General features: G+C 39.7%; 1 protein-coding gene across 1 annotated transcript in view; it reads right to left on the bottom strand.

Moving 5' to 3' along the window:
- LOC309552665 (teneurin-2-like) overlaps positions 1–21,707 on the bottom strand; it is a gene marked incomplete at its 3' end in the record, with an annotated part of 2,116,672 nt that overhangs the window by 1,258,638 nt on the left and 836,327 nt on the right. The window lies entirely within an intron of this gene.

Genomic DNA, 21,707 nt, shown 5'->3' with positions numbered 1-21,707 from the left:
TTACTCGTTAAAAAAAAAAACCACCAAACATGACAGAAATCTTTCCCTTAGTTAGTAAACACAATAACTTTTGCGCAAACCAATCAAAATATGCTTATTGCGATTTTTTTTACCAAACATATGTAGCAGAAAACAAATTGGCTAAAAATTTTAAAATGTTGATTTTTACATTTTTTTGGGGGGTAATTTCATATAAAAAAATGTGAAAATATTGTTATTTTTTCAAAATTTATGCTCTTTTTTTGTTTATAGCGCAAAAAGTAAAAATCGCACAGGTGATCAAATACCACCAAAAGAAAGCTCTGTTTGTGGTAAAAAAAGGACGTAAATTTCATTTGGGTACAGCGTTGCACGACCGCGCAATAGTCTATTAAAGTCATGCAGTGCCGAATCGCAAAATAGGCCCTGGTCAGGAAGGGGGTAAAATCTTCCGGGGCTTAAGTGGTTAAAGACAAACATACCTGCTTTTTCCTATTCTGTAAAATTACCGGTCCTGTGTACAACTGGGTATACTGATCTGGATAGGTTAATTACTCTCCTATGGTTTTGAAAAGCAACTTGTAAAATGGTGGTGGTTATGCTCTATAAACAACCCTACAGCATATGTTTTTTTTCCACCTTCTTACTCTATTCCATATGGGGTTATCGATTATAATTTATATTTTTTGTTTTGATACCTGGTGTGTCCCCACATCTGCCTCTGCCCTACATTCATGCTGGCTTTGGTCCTGAACTTTTTGGATAATTCACTTTTGCTTTACCTATCTATATGGTTATTATACATAATATACTTTGTGCACATGAATTTTTGTTCTTAACCTGTATATTCACTGAGATGTCTTCATTTTATAGAACATGTAATAGAAAAGTAAGCTCCTGATGAAGCGAAACATGTTGAGCTTTTAGCCAGTTTTACATCATATTCCATCTCTGCGAGGTATTATCAGGTTCTGTTTTTCCCACTGGTCCTGACCCTAGTGGCCAGAGTGGGTTAAATAATTCATTGTGCTGTTTATATTGTAATTTTTTTTGTGTATACATATGTTTTTATGTTAACTGTTATCAATAAAATATGTTCTTTTTCAGAATCTGTGCCTTCAAAGTCCATGTTTTCCATTTTTTGTATATAATACTGTAATCATTAGGATGTGGCACTGGTTTTTACCATCTATACACCCACAGTACCATCCTGTGTTGATGTAATCAATTTCTGGTATATTGAAACAGTCCAAAAAGTAGCAAAAGACAAAAGTTCACAGTTATGGTTTATACACATGTTAATGCTCATTTGTGTGTTTTACTCTTATATTATTTTTAAATGTAATTTTCAATCTCATGTGTCAGTAGTGACTTGTTTGCTAACCTGGAACTCCAAATACTGTTCTAGCAAAATGCATTTCTTTCTTGATTTCTGTTTCTCCCATTTCACTTGTATAGCTCAATTTTGTTTGTTTTTTTTTTTTTTTTTTTTTCATTTTATAATTTGGGGTCCTTTCACATGTTGCAGTCCGTTCTCTGCTCAGCAGGGGATCGATCTGCTGATCCCTGCTGAGCAGGCGGATGACAGCTCCGTCTACGCTTTGTGTGCGAAGACGGAACTGTCAGATCCCCTTCTGTCCTCTATGGGGGAATCGGATGAGAATAGACCGCCTGTCTGCTCTCAACCAATCCGATTCCATCCGATCCGATCCACTGGACGGATAGAAAATAGGGTTTCCACCCGTCTGGATTTCACGGACAGGATCGAATAGCAGCGGGTGTCAGCGGAGATGTCCCTGCTGACATCCGCTGCCCCATAGGGGTGAATGGAGCATCTGATCAGGTCCGTCTGAAAAACTGACAGGCGGATCTGATCGGATCGTTCATGTGAAAGGGGCCTTAGGCTCCTTTCGCATGGTCCGCCTCCGCCGGCGGACTCCGTGATGCTCAGCACGGATCGATCCGCCGATCTCCGCTGAACAGGCGGATGACAGCTTCGTCTCTGCTCTATGAGTGGAGAGGGAGCTGTCAGATCCCCGCTGTCCTCTATGGGGATATCGGATGAGAACGGTCCGCCTGTCCATTCTCATCCGATCCCATCCGCTTGACGGATGGAAAATAGGGTTTCCACCCGTCCGGATTTCACAGACAGGATCGGAAGATATCCGCTACCCCATAGGGATGCATCCAGGATCCGATCAGGTCCGCCTAAAAAACTGACAGGCGGATCTGATCGGATAGTTCATGTGAAAGGGGCCTTACACTGTATATAATGCAATATTTATATATGATTAATTACCATCATATGGCTTCTGTACATAGGTATTCTTTCTGTTCTAGTGTTCGGTTTCAGAAAATCACTGGGAAAGTGCAAACCTTAGCTGGTTCTACTCATTGATTCTATTTTTAAAAAGTTGGTTGTGTGCACCAACCCTAGACTGTTTTTTCTTTTTCTAAATAGAGCAATAGGACACTTTATCTATATGTTCTCAGTGGAATGCTCTCTCTGCAGTGTTAAAAGTGATTGAATAATTTGCATGAATCAAAAAGTGAATTGCCCTGGTTTAAGCAACTGTGGATGGTACACACGTAAAAAAACTTGCTCATCACTAAACTCCCTAAACCTATGTTACAATCCTTGTTACAAACAGAACACAACACAAACTAAGTATGATCAAAAGAAAGAAAGATAAAATCAAGGTATGCATACCAACAGTCTGACAGATATATGACAGTAGCTGGATACTAACTATGAGCTGCATTCAGAAACCACCATGTGCACTGCATATACAATTCCTATAGGCTAAAATTAAACCCTATTCAGGAGAAGCATGAAGATCAGTTCGGCCTGAACGGATCTGTCAAGAACCTGTCGCAGGCATAAAGAGAAGCACCTTGAACACAAACCATGTCATGTTATCGATGTGACAGATATTATCCACAACAATCATAAAAAATTCTCAGCAGCTTGTGCTGACTTTGACCCTGCAAAAGATTGTTGGTGAGAATGTGATGTTTATACGTAAAATGTGTCTAACTATATAGCATAGCTAGTGAAATTACTCATCTTGTCTGTTTCTAATGCTAAAGCATTTTTCAGTCGTCAAATGAAATTGTATATAAAGGTTTCTCAGTCACTTTAGTTTGTATATCTGAAGTATAGAGCTTAGAAGCATTCATTTTGCAGCTAGGTGGCAGTATAGTTCAGTTAAACTATCAGTTCTTTAAACATTTGCTTTCTCATTTATTTCTAAGAAACCACACAGAATCAAAACAACAAAATGTTGATTTAATGGTAATCTTTGATGGTGTTCTGGGTTAGTGTATTACCTTATTTCAGTTTGAAGTCATATCTCTTTGTAAAGGAATGGCTTGGGTAGCCAGCTGGTTTCCTCATACATATGGTTTTTCACACAGGTCTATTTAGAAAAACTAAGACTTTCCCTGTATAAATGGCTGTAAATTAATTCAACCTAGTCATGGTAATTCAGATTCTAAGTAACAATCCATCACTTGGCAAAAATAATTATCAATGTACAACAGGCATGTGTCCTTGATATTTCCAGATGTATTCATGGATATTCTTGTATGACATTGTGCTTTTCCCCCTTGAGTGTTTCAGCATCTCTTTAACATGCTGTATAATTTAAGAATTATTGAAGGTGAGTATTTAAAATGCAATTGAAATTTATAATGATCATGTTCAGTGCTTGGGTCATGCTTACCAAGTGCCCTTTATCCATGTAAAGTGCAGTAAATGATATGCATGGATGTCACTGTCTAACAGAAACATGAAATAAAAAGACAGGCTGCCAAAGTGAATTCAGGGTTATCTGACAAATCCACATGTATATAATATTTTCCCATGAAATATCCTTTATTTATATGCCTTCAAATTTCTATATAATAATTGCATTGCTATTACAAGAAACACAACCAAAGGGCAAGATCCAATAAATTAAAACTTACACTCTAAGGACTCTTAACCTACAGGTTAGAAGAAGGTCAAATACCCTTTTAAAGCATGGTCCAAAAGGGAAACATGTCTTTCTGTTTCCTTAAAGCAATTTGATTGTCCCTGGATCAACAATCTACTGTGATACTTCCTATAATTATTTATAGGCAGTTATATGTGAATTATTAAGACCCAAACAGAAAGCAGATCATTATGGAAAAAAAATATCTGTGTGGCCATCAGAGATCGTCACAATAGTGCCACGTTTGGGGTTGACGGCACATAATAATAATAATAATAATAATAATAATAATAACAACAATAACTTGTGCATTTAGAAACATATCCAGCCTTTGTTCTTAAAGCAATCTGCAGACTTTGATAGGTCTATATCCTACAGAAATCCATTCTATATTTTCATAGCTCAAATGGTAAAGAAGCCTTAATAATTAAAAAAAATGTGGATCCAACACTGTCACCCATTATTTGTTATTATAAAGAATCTAAATATTGATTGTGATTTACTTATGGTGCCACTCTTAGAGTCGGTTCACCCTGGGGCGACACAACTCTATACTACTTCGGGGGCGACTTATGCATTCCCATGCACCACGACTTCGGAGCGACTTGCATGGACTTCACATAATGGAAGTCTATGCAACTCGCTCCGAGGTCACCCCGAAGTAGTACAGGACCCTTTTTCTAAGTCGGAGCGACTTCTGTCGCTCCTATTAGAACGGGTCCTGTAGCAGTCAATGGACTGCGAGGGAGCGCGACTTGTCAGGCTGACAAGTCGCCTGACAAGTCGCGCTAGTGTGGACCGGGTCTTAGGCCCCTTTCACATGAGGCAGGTCCACTCAGCAGTGAACGCTCTGTTGATCTCTGCTGAGCAGGCGGATGACAGGTCCGTCTCTGCTCATTATGCAGAGACCGACCTGTCAGAGTCCCGCTGTCTGTTTTAATTCAATCTCATCTGATCCGGCCCGCTGGATGGATGGCGAACGTATCGCCATTCGTCTGTTTTCAGCAGATCTTGTAGGAATCGGATGGCAAACAGGTGTCAGCGGACACATGTCCACTGACATCCACCTCCCCTTAGAAGAGAATGGGTGGCCCGATCAGATCCACCTGAAAAACAGACAGGCGGACCTGATCGGTCCAATTGTTTGAAAGAGGTCTAAAATATGTCATAGCACAGATGTTTACAAACAAGTCTGAAAAGTCTCAAAAATAGGTGCTTAAGCTGGTCATGGATAGGTCAGTTTTATTTGTTCAACCAGCGGGTTGAATTACAAAAAAACTGACCCATTTACCCCATCCACACATGAGGTGGAAGGGGGGAATCCTCCTGCTGTGTCATTATATTCTGACACCAGGGAGGCTTCCCCACTGTCAGAATACACTGATCAGTGCTACAGGCTTTACACTTTTTTGTAGGCTTCATTCACATATTCCGTTCACAGTACAAGAACTTCTTTTGGACGACAGGTGTCCAGCAATTCTATTTGTGCGATTTTACTACAATTCATTGGGCGACAATCTCATCACAATCGTGCCACGTGTGGAGTTGCCATTGCAAGTCACAGAAATCGCACGGGCGTCCTGCGATTTGCAATGATTCGGGAGTACGGGCACAATCACTGCGATTCTGCCCGCGATCTGATGAGCCAGTATGTAAATGGAGCCTTAAAGATTACTGATGCCAGAAGGGAGGTCAGTATTGCAGCCAGAGAGGCATTTGTACCAACGATACTAATAAGGTAAACTCATGTTTTATTGGGGTTTTATTTTCCTCTGGATCAACTGTGGGTATAGGATTGTATATATATATATATATATATATATATATATATATATATATATATATATATATATATAGGATTGTGTATCTATATATGTATATATATATATATATATATATATATTTACACACACAAACACCTATGCCTATATTTAAACAAGCAGAGATCACTTAGATTATTTATTATTTTACATGTGCTCAAATACGAGTGGAAGTCCAGGAGTTCCTGTTATCTGTTGTAAATGCCCCTTGACCAGACAGGAGCTGGTATTTGTTTGGCTATATAAAGAGTTGGTATGAGAAAGGCTTGGAAAGAGATGAGACCACCAATGCTACATATACCCCGACTCCCTGTATAGAATTAGCGCTTATGACCTGATGGTAACACAGAGGTCATTGGACTGAGGTGAGCGGTGTGTGTGTCTGTGGGTGAAGGGATACAGTACATCACCTGAAGTATCCTGTTTCCATTTTCCATCACTAATATTGTGAAACTTGGTGTCTTAATAAGGGACTTTTGGGCTCTACCATGGACTTCTAATTACATATTTACATCCTATTTGGATAAATTTGTAACAAGCATATTTCTTTTGCATACATATACAGTATCTCACAAAAGTGAGTACACCCTTCACGTTTTTATAAATATTTTATTATATCTTTTCATGTGACAACACTGAAGAAATTACACTTTGCTACAATGTAAAGAAGTGAGCGTACAGCTTGTATAACAGTGTGAATTTGCTGTCCCCTCAAAATAACTCAACACACAGCCATTCAATGTCTAAACTGCTGGCATCAAACGTGAGTACACCCCTAAGTGAAAATATCTAAATTGGGCCCAATTAGAAACGTTCCCTCCCCAGTGTCATGTGACTCATTAGTGTTACAAGGTCTCAGGTGTGAATGGGGAGCAAGTGTGTTAAATTTGGTGTTATCGCTCTCACTCTTTCATACTGGTCACTGGAAGTTCAACATGGCCCCTTGCCAAGACCCTGAAACTGAGCTGCAGCATGATGGCCAAGACCATACAGCAGTTTAACAGAACAGGTTTCACTCAGAACAGGCCTCGCCATGATCGACTAAAGAAGTTGAGTTCATGTGCTTAGCATCATAGAGGTTGTCTTTGAGAAATAGACATATGAGTGCTGCCAGCATTGCTGCAGAGGTTGAAGGGGTGGGGGGTCAGCCTGTCAGTGCTCAGACCATAGGCCGCACACTGCATCAAATTGGTCTGCATGGCTGTCATCCCAGAAGGAAACCTCTTCTAAAGATGATGCATAGGAAAGCCTGCAAACAGTTTTCTGAAGACAAGCAGACTAAGGACATGGATTACTGGAACCATGTCCTGTGGTCTGATGGGACCAAGATAAACATATTTGGTTCAGATGGTGTGTCTTGCCTACACTCAAGTATGGTGGTGGGAGTGTCATGGTATGGGGCTGTATGAGTGCTGCTGGCACTGAGGAGCTACAGCTCATTGAGTGAACCATGAATGTCAACATGTACTGTGACATACTGAAGCAAAGCATGATCCAAGCCTTCTGGGACTGGGCCGCAGGGCAGTATTCCAACAGGATAACGACCCCAAATGCACCTCCAAGATGACCACTGCCTTGCTAAAGAAGCTGAGGGTAAAGGTGATGGACTGGCCAAGCATGTCTCCAGACCTAAACCCTATTGAGCATCTGTGGGGCATCCTCAAATGGAAGGTGGAAGAGCGCAAGGTCTCTAACATCCACCAGCTCCACAATGTCATAATGGAGGAGTGGAAGAGGACTACAGTGGCAATCTGTGAAGCTCTGGTGAACTCCATGCTCAAGAGCAGTGCTGGAAAATAATGGTGGCCATACAAAATATTGACACTTTGGGCTCAATTTTGACATTTTCACTTAGGGGTGTACTCACTTTTGTTGCCAGCGGTTTAGACATTAATGACTGTGTGTTGAGTTATTTTGAGGGGAGAACAAATTTACACTGTTATATACGCTGTACATTCACTATTTTACATTGTAGCAAAGTGTCATTTCTTCAGTGTTATCACATGAAAAGATATAATAAAAATATTTACAAAAATGTGAGGGGTGTACTCACTCTTGTGAGATATTGTATATATTTAAGAAATCCCTTTTTTTTTCCAAGTGTACAAGTGTGAGTTATGTGGTGCAATGAGTGGTCTCACTATGGTGATAGTGGATCAGTTAGCAAACGAAAACTCGAATTGCACAGGACTGAAAGCATGTCAGTCCTTAAGTGTGATAGAGGCCGAGTTACCTTAGGTGTACCGGGCAAATAAACAATGTAAACTCCAGCCTTAGTAACCTGAAAACGTGTCAGGTAAGACGTATGGGTATTGGGATATGTCGTAAACGTATGACGTATGTGTTAACGGATAAGGAGACTTGCCACCAAATTAGTCAATTAAAGAACGAACACCTCAATCCATAGGTACCCATAAGCTTGATGGGCGACAACTGTAGTGGTGTAACGCTGTAAGCGACAAAATAAATTATGTATGTACCACAAAATTGATGTGTATGTGATAAGAAGCGAACGTTTTGAATATATTATAATGTGTGACTATAAGGGTTAAGGAATTACCCACCTTTATTGACTGCACCGAAACTCGGACTTGTAAGTCTTGTAGTTATGTAGAAACAAGAACTATGGAAAATAAGAAACAAAAGAAAAAAAAAACTGGTTAAGTAACAAGATCTACCCACAGTGTAAGTGTCTAATCAACCACACAATATATGTGAAGTATGACCAATATACAGTTTAAGTGAGAGTATTATAACTGCCGCTGGATATTTAACAAATAGTACCTTAAATATGGCAAAAGTAAACCAAGTCTTACAGGTAGACCCTGTGGATGAGGTGGATGGGGATTTTAGTGTGCTCAAGAGTATCACTTAGATAAAATACAGATTATAAAAATATAAATTTTATTGAAGGCAAGATAGTAAAAACATCATTATACGAGAATTCAGTATCTGTAATGCGATGGATCAACGCATTTAATCAAATCCAAGAAATCTAAAAGCATTGATACGGGGAAATACAGACTCAGCTCTGAATCATTAGGGTAAAGCAACTTATGGTCACGTAAATATAATATGGAGATTACACTGGATGAACAGAAGAATTATTATGAAGGACATACTTAGCTATGTCAAACATATGTGATACTGCAGATATTGATGAAACATGTAGCATAACTAAAAAAATGGTTATCAAAATGCAGAATTGCGTCAACATATTGTTTTGATGATTATTACATTTAAATAACCAGAAAGTATAAATCTTTCAATAAAAAAAAATGATAAATAAGAAAAAATCAAATTAGATTTCTGTTTGATCATTGAGCAACCACACTTGTGTTAGATTTTTTTTCCAGTTTTAAAGTAACACTAGTAAATTAGGTTAAACAACTTGTTGGAATTTGCAAATATTATAGTAGTAGAAGGCCCTTGGCAACTTTTAGTTTAAAAGGAGTTAAAGTTCACCTTTGGGAGAATGTTACATGTTACACCCATATTTAGGGTGTAACATATAGCATGCTCCAGCAGTCCCCCCGCATGCCCCCAAGTCCTCCCACTGTGACAGTGGGTGAGCGCTCTCATATTTCATTTACCTTCCTGCTCTTCAATACCTGTCTGCCCATACACGAAGTATAGGCAGACAGTTATACTGAGAGTCTGCAGAAGCCTGACATTGCACCTGTTATTTACTGATCATGGGTGCAATGCTTTCCAGGCTCCTGCAGGGAAAAAAATGCACATTTTTTTCTGCAGAAATATGTGCTATTAATATTTTTCCCAAAAGGTGAACTTAGTCTTTAACATATTGAACTCAACAGAATAAACATTCCCCAATACACTATTTGTTAAAATTCTTACTCAAATACTTTGCAGTAACTTGAAATTCTGTTGGCTTTTGCTTAGCTCAACTTCAAGTCTTTACAGGAAAGAGTTAACAGTGGGCAGTGCAGTCTGGAGTTAGTCTGTTAGTTTGGAGAAGAAAGGGTGTAGGTTGAGGGAGGGGCAAGAAAATTCCTTACCATCTTATGGTATGGGGCTGCATGTGCCTATTGATGCACACAGTATAGGGAGACAGATAGTGCCTGCATACACGGGTGACTCCATAGATTGTTGCAAGAGAAAAAAAGCCACTCTAAATCAGGAAACCTGGGACACACTGGAACATAGGCAAGGATTAAAAGATACATATGTTTTGTACTAATTAATTGATTAAATAAGCCTCTGAAAGTGTTTAAAATGTTTAATATCGCCTTAATTGCTTATTAGATGCTTAGCAGATGAGGTTTAATGTTGAAAAATGTAAAGTAATGTATTTGGGTGCCAGAAACCAGAAAGCAAGCTACTCACTAGGGGGGAAACCTCTGGGTGAGTCTAGGATGGAAAAAGGACCTGGGGGTTCTGGTAGACAACAGGCTTGGCAGTGGCATGCAATGCCAAGCCGCTGCAAGCAAAGCCAACAGAATACTAGGATGTATAAAAAAAGGGGATTCATTCCAGAAATAAAGAGATTATTCTCCCGCTCTACAAGACTCTGGTCCAGCCACATCTGGAGTATGCTGTCCAGTTCTGGGCACCGGTCTTCAGGAAGGATGTGCTGGTACTGGAGAAAGTCCAGAGAAGGGCAACAAAAATAATTAGGGGAATGGAGGACATCAGCTATGAGGAAAGACTACAAGCACTGAACCTATTCTCTCTGGAGAAGAGACGATTGAGAGGGGATATGATATCAATGTACAAATACTGTACTGGCGACCCTAGCATAAGGAACAAACTATTCAGAGAAAGGAGATACAATAAGACACGTGGCCACTCACTAAAACTAGAGGAAAGGCGGTTTAACCTTAAAGTACGTAGGGGGTTCTTCACTGTGAGAGCGGTAAGGATGTGGAATTCTCTTCCGCAAACAGTCGTATGATCAGAGAGCATCGATAGTTTCAAAAAACTATTAGATGGGCACATTAAAGACCACAACATACAGGGGTATACAATGTACGGTTAACAGCAAACACACACACACATCATAGGTTGAACTGGATGGACTGATGTCTTTTTTCAACCTCACTAACTATGTAACTATGTAACTATTAGGATATAATTTACTAGTGAGATCTTTCCCTGTACTATAATTGTGATCCAAAATGTAAGCCTTATATAATGGTTGACTTTGTAAACCTTTCAATTTTAGTCATGCTGCCCTATGAAGACTTTAAAGCTCACATATTTCTTCACAGGCTTTGGCATTTTCTCATCAATACAAGCCTTCCATTAGAATTTACAGCCCCACAATTAGGAATGTATACAAATAGTAGACACTTGCAGTATTATATAGTACAGACTATTGTAGTGTATAGTAGGCAGTGTTAAAAAGAAAAAAAACACATGTTTTGTGTTAATGATAGCCCCTCTTTTCCTGGATGCCAGAAAGTCATAAGCCTATGAGTGACCCTTCCTCTGGGGGTGGGGATGATTTACTAAACCTTGTGTACAAAGAATCTGGTACAGCTGTGCATAGTAACCAATTAGCTTCTAACTTCAGCTTGTTAAATTAATTAATTCTGGGCACTTGCACCCCCTTCCTGCCCAGACCAAATTTCAGCTTTCAGCACTGTTGCACTTTGAATGACAATTGCGTGGTCATGCAACATTTTACCCATAAAAATATGTTATAACTTTCTTGAGACAGATTAAGCTTTCTTTTGGTGGTACTTAATCACCACTGTGTTTTTTATTTTTTGCTAAAAAAACGAAAAAAGACCAAAAATTTAGAAAAAAAAAAACTTTCTCTTTGTTTCTGTTATACAATTTTGAAGATAAGTAATTTTTCTTCTTCAATGATGTGCACTGATTAGGCTGCACTGATGCACACTGATGAGGATGCACTGCTGAGGCTGTGCTGATTAGTACTGATGCCGCATCACTGATGGTAACTGATAAGTTGCGCTGATGGGCACTAGTGGGCAATGATGAGGCTGCACTGATAATGCAGCATTGGTGGGCACTGATAGATGACACTGATCCTGTATGCGGCACTGATGGGCACTGACGTGCTGCACTAATAGGTACTGATATGCTGCACTGATGGACACTGATATGCTGAACTGATGGGGCTGCACTGATAATCAGGGCACTGATGATCAGTGCAAAAGAGTATCTCTACTGCACTCAAGTGGTATGTGGGGAGGTGAGTGTTCTTGTGTGGTCTTTGTTATCACCACCTAGGGTCTTGCCAGGACCAAGGGTATCCAAATATACTGAAAAACAACAACAAGAGAAGGGCGCACTGACCTTGTGCATTACCATCTAAAAAATGTATTAAAATCCAAAAAAGCATACATTGTACTTACAAATGTATGATAATAGCACACAATAGGACTGCCAGGATACTCCTATGGTGCTGGATGATGTGATATCATCCACATATGCCTGGCTGATGCGTTTCAAGGGAGAACCCTCTTCTTCAGAGCCAAAAGTACTGATGACCCACCATAAATTCACCAAGTGTTATGTAGCCAGTCTGTACCGCCCTCATTACTCAGCCCTGCCCCACAAGGGGCAAAGGATAGCTGGGGTGGAGTTTCTTTACTTATGGTCTATACCAATTACAAAAGTCAGAGACCGCACAGTGCAAACCGCTACCCCTGTGTATACAAACCAGCCATACACATACACCAATTGCAAATAATGATGGTAATAATAACAATTTTTTAAATTATGCTAACAACTAAAGGCAAGACTACAAAGATAAATGTTATGAATTGTTAACAGAGCCAACACATATAGTGACTAGGATTATGCTAGGCCTTCACTTTGGCTTAAACCATCAAACAAAGACCAGAATACAGAACAGCAATACATGTATCTATATGTATGTATATATCTCTCTATGTACTCCAACCTTGATAGGATTAAAGGATTTTGGGGATCGCACCCAAAAATGTTGACTAATTCCTCTGTATAGTCCGCAAGCCAGAGCTTGTGTTGCCATCTGTGCCCCAAGCTATTTTACACTAGCTTGGAACGCATGCCCTGCTCGTACACCCGGAAGAGTGGGCGGATGTGCGTCCCATCGCTCAACACTTCACTTCCAGGTGCACCGCTGCGTCACTTCCGGTTCTATCTGAGACTGCCTCATGCCATGAGTGGCAGCCCCAGAGACCAATGAGTGTCTCAAGTGGCCACCCAAACTCGCCCCAGCGTGACAGACACACAAGGAGAAGGGATGGTAACATGATCTCCCAAGTCCCCCACAGCCCTAGACCAAAGAGGACTCAGTGTACCATGTAGTGTATTGCAGTCTCTAGGGAAACAGAAGATGAAAGAGGAGGGGAGAGACAGGAAAATTGGGGGGGGGGGGGCAAAATGTAATAAAGAGTCATGCTGAGTCCCCACTGTAGGTTATACACATTCCTTCCTCCTTCCTGGATTGGCCCAATCTTGTACTTATACTACACCCACCTCCTGTCACTTTTGAGCTAGAGTACAGTGGTGGATCTAAATATAGGTGCATCCAAAAGGATTGTTCTTGACAGCCCCACTGCCCACATGCAGTCGCACCCAAGCATGCGGTCGCACATATGCCTGTATCCATGGTGATACTACAGGGGCTGATGGAATCTTAAAAATGCCTATGTTTCATACTCCATAGTCATACACCCCTACACTGTGTCTACTGTGGGCACAGGGGTATTCAACTAGTGGATGGTGCCAATGTGTTATGCAGTCTTGTAGTCGCATGTAATCTACCATGCGACCACTATAGGAAGGACCACACAAGATGCCATGGAACAAAGTCCCATAACCTCAATGCGACACTGTCACATCACAGAGTGGAGCTCAATCTCCTCCTTTAACCCCTTGGGGTTAAGTGACCCCAGGGTATAACAGACAACCCAAGGGGACAATTTATGCTAATCTCTTCATGGGGTATTGGGAATGTTATTACATCTGAGCCAATAATCCCTTTGGGGCAAACCTGTTCCTATATGCACGCTGTATTGATGATATCTTGATCATCTGGGATGGGTCAGACAGGGAATCCCTTTCACTCACATGGTAGATGAGACTTGCCTGGTCTTTCTTGGGCACACCTGATTACATGGTAAAGAGCTTGGGCACAGCTGATTACATCGGCTCTTTACCCTGGTCAGTAATGCACTGTTTCCAAGGGACACAGCTCACCACCCATCACTGCGCTGCGTGCCCCCAGGGACATGCACAAGGGGTGCAATGTGAAGGACACATCAGTCAGGATGGTAAAGCCACCACCCAGACCTTCATTCTGTTATAGGCCAGGCGGGAAGGTGTTATGCTTTTACAATAAAACCTGGAAGCTGATTGATTACTATGCACAGCTGCACCAGATTCTTTGTGCATTAGTTTTAGTAAATCTTCCCCACTGTGTTGTGATGGTTTATTTCCTTCAAGTACGTGCATACAGTATTTCCTCTGTTCATAAGTGTTGCAATTGCATTTGTCTTGTTTTCAAATTTGGGTGGTGTGGTGGTGGTGTACTTGCAGCACTTGAGTTTTGTGTTAAACAGTTTCCACTTTGGTTCTAGCAGGCTGTACATGTTGCTTGTAGTATATTCACGGGATCAAGGTGCATGTAGCATTTGGAATATTAGTAAAGCACTGCATCTAATGTGTTCAGCCATATACAACCAATGTAGTTGTCAGTAACATTGCAATCTGTATTGCAGGTAACCCGAGTCTGAAATGCAGTGAGTGTGGCTCACTTATACATTTAGGTTTACATTTACTTTATAGTAAGTAAAGATTAAAAATTAAAAGGGTCAGAAGTTAAACTGAACCTGGCCAGATTGCTGCAAGCAGGGACTTACTCAGAAGCAACAACACACTGTACTGAAGAACTTAATTAATATACTAAAATGGTAAAGTGGTACAAATACACTTACAGAGACACTAGAATATGACCACACTCCATCATTTACAAATATGAGAGAAAAACACGTTCATGCATTTTAATTCTTGTTTCCACAGCTTTTAAAATGATGCCCTCCTAGTAGGACTGGTGATCTGGTTTGGAACGTACTGAAAACTCGGCATACTGTACTGAAATCGTTTTTTTTCCAAATTTTTCTTGTTTCTTCTTTCTTCTGAATCTAATTTTCTTAAATATATAAAGCCAAGTGAATAAGGATTTGGCTGTAAATCCCTACTTCTCTGGGGACCAAAAACAATTTATATATTGTCTGATCATGAATTTAAAATTAATGGCTTGTGTTGCATAATGTTGATTTTTCTGTAGAGGCTGCTGTTTCTGCTGCTTCTGGCAACATTGACTTTGCAGTGGTGATGCAAAGATGTGTGATAACCATTATCAAAGTGGACCTTTCTTAGATCACAATTCCTACTTGGAGCAGAAGGCACAATCCAATGATAAAAATTTAGGGGGAAATATACCAGTAATTTGCTCTCTGTGTGGATTCTCTCTACAAGACCCAAGAATTGAAATGTGGCATTCTAGCACTTTTTCCTTCATAGATGAGTGGGAGTAAAAAAGGCAACAAGTACTCCTTAATTGAGTGCAAGGAGAACGAAGGATGGATTCAGTTTTGCAACTGCCATGCACATGGCTTTATGTCTAGGGAACCTGCCATATTACTGGTAACATGAATGAAGAGTGCATAGAAAACTGTTTTAAGAAGAAGTAACTTTGTATCCTTTTTCAGAAAATTATATGTTTCCAAAAGAAGACTAAATTAACTATTTTTTATGACAGTACCTGTGCTTCCAGAACCACATTTTTATTTGGTGGACTCCCAAATAAATGTCAACATATTTATTTTTTTCTGTCCAGAAGCTCCTTAATGGAAGATTAATAATTTCAGGTAGAAGAGTAGGAGAAGCAAAAGGAGGTCAAGAATGCCTTGCTGGTGCGAGGAGGAATTTGATCGTTGTTTCAGCATACCAACAGGAATAGTTGGACAAAAAAGGACTAGAAAGTGTGAAAACAGTAGCAATAAATAATAAATATGTGCCTAGATTGTTGAGTAGGAAAACTGACAGATTATAAGAAAGAAGAGGAGAAATGGTTTGTTAGCAATGTGAAGGAAAATTGCCTAATTTAAGTTTCTTGTGCAACTCCACTTCATTTACTAGAATACCTGGGATTATACATGATGCTGAATATGAAACCGTCAGCTACTTTAGCAATACTCTTTCTTACTTTACATACAGCGAGTAAAATTAAGTTTCAAACACATCACCATTTTTCTAAGTAAATATGTTTCTAAAGGTGCTATTGACATGAAATGTTCACCACATGTTTGTAACAACCCATGCAATCCATACATATAAAGAAACCAGCACAAATAAGTTCAGTAATTGAGTTATGTGTCATCAAAATATAATGATACAGGGAAAAAGTATTGAACATGCTAACTGATATTTATTTAATACTTCATACAAAATCCTTTGCTGATAATGACAGCTTCAAGATGCCTCCTGAATGGAGAAACTAGTCACATGCATTGCTTAGGTGTCATGTTGGCCCATTCTTCCACAGTCTCCAAATCTTGAAGGTTTTGTGGGACTATTCTATGAACTCTTTAGTTCTTTCCATATATTTTCTATTGGATTCAAATCAAATGATTGGCTGGGCCATTCTAGCAGCTTTATTTTCTTTTTTTTAAACCAATTTGAGAGTTTCTCTGCATTGTGATTGGGATCATTGTCTTGCTGAAATGTCCACCCTCGTTTCATCATCATTCCGAGAGATGGCAGCAGATTTTTTTTTTCCAACAAGTTTATTGAAGAGTAATGAGAGATTTTTATCAAGAATGTCTCGTTACATTTTTCTATTCATCCTTCCTTTGATGATATGAAGTTTGCCAGTACTGTATGCTGAAACAACCCCAAACCATGATGTTCCCACCTCCAAACTTCACTGTTGGTATTGTGTTTTTGGGGTGATGTGCAAAGCCATTTGACCTGCAAACATGGTGTGTATTATGGTATCCAAGGAGTTTAATTTTGGACTCATCTGACCAGACTATATTCTTCCAGTATTTCACAGGCTTGTCTCAATGTTGTGCAGCAAACTTTAAATGAGCTTCAAAATGCTTTTATCTCAGCAATGAAGTCTTGAGTGGAGAGTGGGCATACAGGCCATTGCGGCTTAGTGCATTACTTATTGTTTTCTTTGAAACAATTATACCTGCTAATTCCAGGTCTTTCTGAAGCTCTCCACAAGTGGCCCTTGGCTTTTGGACAACTCTTCTGATAATTCTTTTCACTCCTCTGTTGAATATTTGGTGAGGAGCAGCTGGTGGTGGCTGGTTTATGGTGAAATTATGTTCTTTCCGCTTCCGGATTAAGGACCCAACAGTGCTCACTAAAACATTAAGAAGTTTATAAATCCTTCTGTAACCAATGTCATCAGTATGCTTTGCAACAAAAGGATTGCAAAGGTCTTGGGAGAGCTCTTTGCTTTTACCCATAATGAGATGTTTCTTGTGTGACACCTTTTTATAGGCCATCAGTTGAAACTGAATCAGCTGATTTTATTTACACTGACAAGGGGCATGATTGCTTTCTAATTACTGATAGATTTCAGCTGGTGTTTTGCCTTTCCATGCCTTTTTGCACCTCTCTTTTTTCATGTGTTCAATACTTTCTCCATGTGTCGTTACATTCTATTACACATAACTTAATTTCTGAATGTATTTGGTTTGGTTTGTTTGTATGCATAGACTGCATGGCTTGCTACCGACATGTGGTTAAAATTTCATGCCAATAGCACCTTTAGAAAAATATTTACCTAGAAAAGGGTGATGTGTTGAAAACGAATTACCCACTGTTGTTTATAATTCATTTTCTCTCTAAGATGACAAATTGTGGTAACTCATCTTTGTAAACACAAACGTCCTCTGTTACCTATTTTCATTTTGAATTGGTTCCCATTTAGTGTCCATCATCGTCACTCAACTCAAAGTCAAAAGCAGGGTAAGTATTACTAGAAAAAACAACAGAATTATGGTTTCAAATCCAACCTCACTTTTCACAATTTTGCCATAAATGTTATCAGCATAAGCCTATGAAAAACCATTTGAATTGTAATACTCATCTCTTGCTCAGTTCCAGCCCTTACTAAGTCTCCTAATCTCCTGATTACATGAAAAAAGTGTAACTTTTACCAATAGCCTCACTAAATACAGATTGTTTAGATTTAAAGGAAAGCCTTGAACTAGCACCAACAGCCCTCGCTTGCAGCTTGCTTGCAACTAAGTGCTAGTGAAGATGGAAATAAAGATAAACTCCTAGAAATAGTGCTTAGAATAGAAATTGGATTGCACCGTGTCCTGCCTCAAAGTCAGTGATGCACCAAAAACCCTGTTGTGACCGCAAATATAAATCCATTATATTGTCAACAATGTCAGTTGCTTAGGTAAGATAAATCCGCCTGCTGCTACTCTGTGATTGATTTGGGAAATGCAATGCATTGCAGCTTTTGGTGATACCTTTAGTACCACTGGCAACATTTATTTTGAAATTTACAAATGTAGGAAGCTCCTATAATATATGCGCTGTAGTACAAATGGATAATAGAAGAAATATAAATAAAAATATCTATTTTTTTTTAAACAGTATAGTATAACCAATTCTGGACCGGAAAATTTTCCCCCTTAATGACCAGACCCCTAACTGACATTTTTGACATTTTTGGGGGTACGAGTGACTTTACTACAGTAATCAGTGCTAAAAATATGCACTGTTACTGTACTAATGACACTGGCAGGGAAGGGGTTAACATTCTGGGTGATCAAGGGGTTAAATGTGAGGTAAGTGCCGAGGTAAGTGATTCTAACTGTGGGGGGCATGACTTGTGTGAAATGACCATAGAGACCTGTGATACTATATAGAAGGATCGCAGGGGCTCTATGATCATTCCATGGAGAAGAATGGTCAGCTGTGTTTACAACAGCTGACCATTCTTCTCTCTCGGCGGGGAGCGATCACGGGTGTCAGGCGGCAATCGGAGCCCCCTGTCCCATGCATCGGCTTCCCCGCTGCCGAGTGGGTGCAGGTGCGTGCCGCCGCCGGCGCGCGCTCGCTCGCCCCCTAGCTGCCTGCGTGCGACAGACATAGGTCTACGTCGGTTCGCGCAGGAGGGCCACACTGCCGCAGTAAAAAGGCGGCGGGCAGTCCGGAAGCAGTTAATACACTTTTAGTGTGTGTTCCATCTTAGAGAGGTCATTTAACTTTAACAGCAATACATAAATAAATTATTTGCTTGGCATACCATAAAAACGTGAGAAATACATCCCAAGTACGTGAGAAATACATCCCAAAACACCTTTAAGAACATTCAAGCATATTTTGCTAGACTAAATGTATTAAATTGCACAGAATAGAATGGCTTATTTAAGACTCATTAACTGAAGAGACTAGGCATTAATTACTTCTAATGATATTATTATAAGTATTTGCTGTAGGAGTATTGACTGCATAACTGCAATTGATGTGCAGATTCTTTTTTTGTTTAGCACATGTTGGACTATACTTTTCCATCTAAAAGTCCTTCTGATATCTTCAACTGATTATAATTGGTAATCAATTACAATGACTAGGTGTGGAACTATCTGAACATTGCTCACTAGAGACTGAGTAGAATGTGCACTGTAGAATTAGGACAGTTAAACAGTTGAATTTGTGCTCACGTTCTATTGCTTTAGCTAGCGCTTTCTCTAAGCTATTAATTTTATTATTAGCACACCTGGAGACATTCCCCTGAGGAAAAGCAATTCAACTGTGCATGTGCTACAAAGACTAGTGACACAAGATCAATGAGGCAGGAGAGAGCTTAACCATTCTCTGTGCACTCATTTTACACTAGATGGAATGGAGATAGACTTCCTGAAATTATGGATGCCACTAGTATCAGTAGAATTAGCATGGACAATATTTATGACTGTGCTAAGTGTTTGTTGCTTTACAAAGCAATGAGGAGAAAGCACAATTACATTTTTTGAACCTTATAAAATTGTAAAATAGGTTCCTGGGTAGTAATCTTCTTTTTTATGTAGTTGGACTATATACAGTAAGATCAGAACATCGTCAAAACAAAATTGCCCATTTTTAGCTGCTAATTGTTTTAAAGCAGAGTTCCACCTAAAACCAAAAAAAATACTTAAAAATACCCCCGGGACAGTCAGGGCTAGTGCATTCCATAATGGATAGCCTCTGAACTGTCCCGGGTTGCACTTACCTGCAAGAAGAAATACTTACCTTGAAAATGTCTTCTCTAGCGCTGCCATCTCAGGTGTGGGCAGCTTGAAGCCAGCGCTATCCTCTTCTGTGTCCTCTTCCGTCTTCTTCGGTCCCACGATGCACTGCGCCGGCCCCGCCGTCACTTCCGAGGCTGCAGCGTCATTCCTGCACAGCTTCTGGGCATGCCCAGAAGCTGTTTAGCCTGCACCGGAACTGACGTCGGGGCTGGTGCAGGCGCATTGATTCCTGGGAGCGATGACGTTCAGCTCCCAGGAATCATTGCAAGCCAGGAAGTGACGACTCGCCGTGGCCGCCGAGGGGAGGAAGAGGAAGTAAGGTAAGTAGATTATCTTCTAAACAAGGTAAGTAAAAAAAAAAAAAATTGTGATTATCCATTTGTTTTTCAGGTGACCCAGAGCAAGAAGATGGAACTTTCATTTTAGGGTGGAACTCCGCTTTAATGGAGCCTGGGCTACTCTATATTCTATGTCTGCAACTTTTCTTCCTTGGCTGAGACAATAGTAGAAACAAAGTAGCCTATGATCTCTCTCTCTCTCTTTCTCTATATCTGTCTTTTGTTTTGTGATTTAATAGTAATACCAGGAGAGTGATAAATACATACATTTAATTAGGAGCATTTCTACCCATCTCTGACAGTGCAGCAGTACATTAGAATAAAACATAGATTATAATTGACAGACAGCTTGACTTGACAGCACATTTATTGGAATTGCACTCCTTAGACATAAACAGTAGCATCTGGTACCTTTGGCATATTCCATAGTCTTCCCAAAAATGTTCATGGCCATAAAACTTTACTCCAGTCTTCTGAAATACCTGCTTCATGACTCAGAAAGAGAAACCAGGAAATAGAAATGTCAATTGTTGCGTGTGTGCCTCATATTTAGGTATGCTTCTGGAGAGATAAGAGGCTGCTGGCCATTGGTCCCAATTTCAAGCACAGAAAGATTGCCAGTCTGCTAATCTGACTTTCTACAGGAAATTGTAAGATTTTGCTTTCTTCTCATAAAGTTACACCCTATCTATGCTTTATGACTTTCTGTATTTGATTTACTGTGGACAAGCAATTCAGAAATACACTTCATCTTATTGCTAAGAGACTAAGAATACCAAATTTTTTCCAACCCCTTGGAGGGGGTTCTTTTTAGTTTGAATCATGTATGAATCTAGATTATTACATCTGTTCTATTAGGAAAATTGTGGATAACATGATTATCTGTAAATTCTTTACATAAATAAGTTCCTACTTTTGGATGTGGATTTTGAGTAGGAAAGGTGACCATTAAACCTCGATTGACACATAGTCGCCCAATGAAACAGTGCATTGAGGTCAGCTTGTAAGTTGGAGACATCCTGTAAGAAAGTTATTCCACTGCAAAGCTTGGTGTCATCTGCAAACACTGAAATGGTACTTTTAATCCCAGACCCTATATCATTTATAAAGATACTAAAAAGTAAGGGTCCCAACACTGAACCTTGGGGTACACAACTGATAACATTAGACCATTCAGAGTAAGAATCATTAACCACTACTCTCTGAATTCTATCTTTTAGCCAATTTTCTATCCAGTTACAAGTGGATCTTTCCAAGCCTGTAGACTTTACCTTACACATTAGCCATGTGTGGGGAACTGTGTCAAATGCTTTTGCAAAATTTAAGTATACTAAGTCCACAGCC

Source organism: Pelophylax lessonae (assembly GCF_965119305.1).
Source record: "Pelophylax lessonae genome assembly, chromosome: 4".
In the NCBI taxonomy this organism is placed as follows: domain Eukaryota; kingdom Metazoa; phylum Chordata; class Amphibia; order Anura; family Ranidae; genus Pelophylax; species Pelophylax lessonae.
This window is presented reverse-complemented; position numbering and strand designations above follow the sequence as displayed.